This window comes from Malaclemys terrapin, chromosome 8 (genome assembly GCF_027887155.1).
Source record: "Malaclemys terrapin pileata isolate rMalTer1 chromosome 8, rMalTer1.hap1, whole genome shotgun sequence".
NCBI lineage: Eukaryota > Metazoa > Chordata > Testudines > Emydidae > Malaclemys > Malaclemys terrapin.
The window spans coordinates 432090-438090 of record NC_071512.1 but is presented as its reverse complement, the minus strand read 5'-3'; positions in this window follow the sequence as shown (position 1 = coordinate 438090).

The window sequence follows — 6001 nt, the reverse complement described above, 5'->3', positions numbered from 1 at the left end:
CTCTCCGACCAATCACAGCCCGACAGCCACAACGCGCTTAGCGGCACTAACAACTATTATTCCTATTGGGTAGCAGCCCGCGCATCTCATCCAATCAAAGCGGGAGACAGATTCCTGATTGCTGATTGGCTGAGAAATGGAGTGGTGTGTGCGAGAGATCTGAAGGGGGTAAATTGCCGCCCTTGGGCGCCTCCTTCCCTCGCTGGGGAGTCGGAGCTATGGCTGGACTAGGGCTTGTCTGGCGAGTCATTGCCCCCCTTCCCCCCTGCAGCGTGACCCTGCGCCCCTCAGAGCCCCCCCGTGACCCCACACCCTTCCTGCGGGGGGACCCTGCAGCTTTCATTGTTCCCCCACAGGGTGACCCTGCGCCCCTCAGAGCCCCCCACAGCGTGACCCTGGACATCCCCCACAGGGTGACCTTGCACCCCTGAGTGCCTGCCCACAGTGTGACACCCTGCCCTTCCTGCAGCGGGACCCTGCAGCTTTCATTGCTCGCCCACAGGGTGATCCTTGAACCCTCTGCATCCCTCAGTGGCCCTTTCACAGGGTGACCCTGCACCCATAGTTCCCTCCCCCACAGGGTGATTGTGAACCCCCAGTTACCTCCCTCACAGGGTGACTCCTGTATCCCCACAACTCCTATGGAACAGCCCACCCAGGGATCTGTTTGGGGGCTTGAGGAACCCAGCCCAGGGCCTTTCTCCAAGCATTTTTCTCCTGCTGTCTCTGACTGCTCCCTCTGTCCTGTGTGTTCATAGCTGTCTCTTTGCCATCCTCCCTTCCCTGATTACCTCTGTTTCTCACCTATCCTCTCATGCTACCTGCCAAATCATTCACCCCTCCGTCTGCCTGGCCCACTTAATCATTCCGTCCACCCCTTTGCCACCCTGTGCCCCTCAGTCACTGAGTTCCCCTGGTGCTTTGCTGTTGATGGTTGCTTGTGTCATCTCATGCTACGGTCATCATCTCACCACCCAGCTTAGCACTGAGATGATCTTTTCAGGGTAAGCTTTAGTCCTCATTTTTCATATTTAACTTGTCTTAGTGTTGGAATAGTAGGGTACAGATGTGCAAAAGAACATGAAAATACTTAAAACCGATAAATTTTTTTTACACAACACAAGTGCTGGGACTCACTCCCACAAGATATCATTGGGGCAAGGATCTTAGTAGTCCTCAAAACAACATTTTATGGATAATGAGACCATCTACAGTTACATTAGACTAGTGAATATAAGATGTAAATCCTCATTTTTCAGGGCATAAACAATCATTAGCTGGCTGCAGTCAGGAAGAAACTTCCCCTCTGGGCAGGTTATTCCAAAATTGTCTGCTGCAGGGTTTCTTGCACTTTTGTCTTCTCTATCTCCCCTTCCTCCATCATCTCTATTTCTCCCCCTTTCTCTCACCCTACCTACCAAATCACTTCTCTCTCTCCTTTTGCCAGGCCTGCTTGGTCACTCCATGCACCCCTTTGCCATCCTGCTCCCCTCATTTCCCCTGGAGACAGGATACTAGACTGAATGGACCACTGTTTTGCTTTAGTATGGTAACTCCTGCATTCCTCGTTTGCTCAGCCTGCTGGTATCCTTGGAAACTAGTAGTAGTTATGGAAGCACTGATAGCAGTCAGGACCAACACCTGCAACTCTGGCCTTGTTTACTCAGGAAAATTGCACCCTTTCAACTTATGTCAGTTTTTAAAGCAGTTTAGTTAAACTGTAGAAACCACCTGCATGAACACTTTTCTTTTGGTTTAAGGGTTACTTATTTCAATTTATCTTAAATCTATTCCAAATCAAATTAAGTTAAACCAAAATAAGGCATGCTTAAACTGAGATAAGTGTCCACATGGTGATTTGCACCAATTTAACTATAATAATTTGAAATTGCTCCTTAAATTTAACAGATGCAACTTTCTTGTGTCAAGTATCAGAGGGATAGCCGTGTTAGTCTGAATCTGTAAAAAGCAACAGAGGGTCCTGTGGCACCTTTGAGACTAACAGAAGTACTGGGAGCATAAGCTTTCGTGGGTAAGAACCTCACTTCTTCAAGGCTTGCATCTGAAGAAGTGAGGTTCTTACCCACGAAAGCTTATGCTCCCAGTACTTCTGTTAGTCTCAAAGGTGCCACAGGACCCTCTGTAACTTTCTTGTGTAGACATCTTGTGTATAATTTTACTCTCCCCATATTATTCAACATATATATATATATATATATATAAAGCCATTGGGAGAGCTGGTGAGACTGAAAACAATGCCCAGCTCTACATTTCCTATACACAAAACACAAATAGCATTCTATCACAGTGTTCTCAATGCCTAGTTAATATTAGCAATTGGCTAAAGATGAATCTGGGCACAACAGAGGTGATGTTGCTAAGGAGAGAGCAACTGCTTTGAAGAACATGCCTCTATAGCATTCCCCGCTATCAAAAGCAGAGTAAATTGGTTCACACCCTAGGGAAATTTTTGGATTCCTCAGTACTTCTGGATGCCTAAATAACCATGATAACAAAAAAGCATCCACTTCCACTGTGACTGGTCTGCTTAATGTACCAAAACCTGTTGGACACAAACCTATCTTCAACAAACCAGCTTTTGCCACCTTCAGGCTTAATTATTGCAGTTTGTTATAGCAATAATACAGCCACAGTCTGAAAAAGCTCTAAATAATACAAACTACAGTAGTTTCTCTGTTTAGCAATATGCATTGCTGTGAATGCAGCACCCTGGTGCTCCGTTCTCAGGACCGGCTCCATAATGAATACAGAGTCAGAATCAAGATGCCTGCCTCCTAGTATTCAAAGCCCTCTGTTGAATTGGCCCTAGCTACCTGAAATCTCTTCTCCTTCCATGAGCATGATCTCCCCTGGCAGCTATGTTCCACTAGAACAATTAAACTGTTGATTATAGAGGGAGACTTCTGAGTTTTGGAGACAGAACTTTAATGAAAACTGGATCTAAACTATAGAACTCATTCCTTTAAGGAATAAGAATGACCATAGAGCTTATTATGTTCAGAAATAAATACAAAACTAATTTTGAACCCTAAATTCATACACATAGACATGAGAGAGGTTGTCTCTTTTTTAAGGTACTTGGTAGGCATTTCAATACTATGGTGATTGGGAGAGGCAGATGTATATAAATACAGAAAAGCAGGTCAAACAGACTTTCCTGTTAAAATTAGTTTGGATAAAAGGAGAACAGAATTATTTTTGTACGTTCTTGATTATGATGTAATACCCAGCACTTATGTAGTGCCTGACAAATGTTAACAAATGAATTCTTGCCCTCCTGTGAGATCTGTAAAAGGAAGATATTTACTTATGGGGAAATCAAGGCACAGAGATTAAATTTAACTGAGGGCACAGAACAAGTCACTGGGAGAGCTGGGATTAGAATTTGGGAGCTCTTGTTGCCCTGCTGTGAATACAGACCAGTAGAACATGTGGAGTCTCAACTCTGTTGTAGGAGGACCAGTAGCAACTGCCATAATTTAGGATGAAATGCAGCCTCCAGTATACTGCCCTTGGCCATTCATAGCATTCCTAGACAAATTTATTTTGGATTGAAGTTTCCACGTCTGGTCTTAGCTTAGATACACTAGAGTAGAGGTCCCAAAGACGTGGCCCACGGGCTGCATGCGGCCCGCAGAGTTATTTCCTGTGGCCCGCCATAGGCACCAACTCCACCGGCAGCCAAGCTCCCCTCACCCCCAGCTCCCCCACCACAAGTGTGCCGTGTCCCCGCTGCTCCGCCTACCTCCCAGTGCTTCCCGCCGCCAAGCAGCTGTTTGCCGGTGCTTAGGACTTTCCAGGAGGGGGGAGGAGCGGGGATGTGGCGCACTCAGGGGAGGAGGTGGAGAAGAGGCCAGGCTGGGGCAGGGATTTGGGGAAGTGGTTGGAATAGGGGCAGGGAGGGGGCGGAGTTGGAAGAGGCGGGGCAGAGGAGGGGCCTCATGGACTAGACAAGTAGTCTGATGTATGAAGTTCAGAATGTGTGATTCTTTGTTGTGAGTAGTTGGGAAGAATATTTGTTAAAAGTGGCAATGTATTTTATATGAATAGTTACTTTAAAAAGTTCCTGCCATTACAGCTATGTTGATAGACTGTTAGTGTAGGTCATCATCAGTGTTACTGACCACTGACCACATAAGGAATAGTTACATGTGTTTATATTTTATTAAAACCCCTCTTCGCATTACAGTTTTAAAAAAGTTAATACATTGACTTTTAATAGCATACTATATTACTCTTCATTTTTTACTATACTTTTGTATCGTTGTAGGAAAAGGTTTCAGTGATGCGACCCTCAGGCCAATGTACTGTCGGTCCTCATGTGGCCCTCGTGGTGATTTGAGTTTGAGATCCCTGCACTAGAGGTTAATTTGGCCTAGCACATTTTTTACGTTGGTTATACCATTACAGAAATGTGAGCTGTGTAAAGCAGATGTTTCCAAACCATTCTAACAAGACTTCCACTGCACCAGCATCTTGTTAGCACTTTCTCTAAGAAGGGTCGTCAGTATGTTAATGTGCACAGGCTGGCCTAGCTTCATGGAACAGCAGCTTTGCTTATTTTCTAAAGAGAGGTGATAAAAGAGTATTATGGAAATACTTTTTCCTGTTTGGCTGCAGTGTCGCATCCTAATGTGGTTGCTGCCATCTCTTTTCATGACCATGAAGGCTCCATGTTATCTGTGTCAGGGGAAGCATCGGTTCCTTGACTCTGCTCACGTATCCTTTCTATCATAACAAAAGTGACTTCAGTCAGAGGTCACAGAACATGAATTGGTGATAAAAGGAGAATAATTGATTAGCATGATGTCACCATACTTTATTCATAATTATCATAATGGGGGAATTTTTCTGTGATCCTTCGTAAAGCTGCTATTGCTGAATGTCATCTGTTTCTTATTGCTGTGAATCCAAATTAACTTCTATGACCGCCACCACCAGTTATTGAATTGTCTGTTGATGAGAACTGTACAGAGATATCGCAGTTGTAATTGTACAGTGATTCAGGCCCATGTCATCTGGAGCTGATTGCTGAAATGAGGGTTGTCTTGTCTTTTACAGATTGACAGAAATGGATAGGTAATTTGTCTTTAAAATGGAAAATTATGAGGTATTTTTAGTCTCTCTTGTTCTTTCAAATAGACCAAACAAATCAGTCTGGTGGATGATGGGGTCTGTTTTAATACTACATTTTTGTTTCTATTTCAGATTAGTTCCCATGTCTGATTGCTGTTAAAGATTTAACAGAACTTGCAACGTAAATATTTGTATTTCTTTCCAGACTCTTTCAGCCTATACATTGGAAATGTAAATGGAATCTTAAGTGCTCGTGGACTGGCACATATAACTCTAGTACAGAGAGTACCAAAAGATCTGTTTCAGTCCCCCCACAGAGTTTTTTTAATAATATATTTATTTGGGAATGTGAAGTTTAAGAAGTTGGTGTTATATTTTGTTCTGTAGGTAATTAATGTTGTCATTCTGCTTTCTGCTGTCTCTTCACAGTGCATTCCAAAGTCATGGACCACGTGCTAGGGCAGCTCCCATGCTCAGAAGTTTGAAATTATCTAACTTGAGAGTTATAGTTCTAGAATAGATGGCTTACAAATGGCTGATTTGAAGGAGCATGAATTTTGACTAGTATGGCATGTATAGATGAATTTAATAGAAAACCTTTTTTTCAGTTGACAACCAGATAGATCAATTATGTCAGCAATTCTCCTCAGGCAGAGTCCGTTGCCTGCATCATTAGGTTTGGTTCCAGTTATTGAGCAGAAGGTGGTGCTCTGGTCTTTTATTTGGAGCTGCAGTAAGAGGGTGAAAGGGTACTGATTGCTAAGAGTTCAGTAATTCAATTTCTCAAGACTGGCTTCATAATGAGAAATCATAATTCATTCTGTCACTCCATTGTGTAATAGATGCATCTTTTAAATGCATGGGGCTGGCTTTTAAAGCGGGAGGCTAATTAAATACTCTGCAT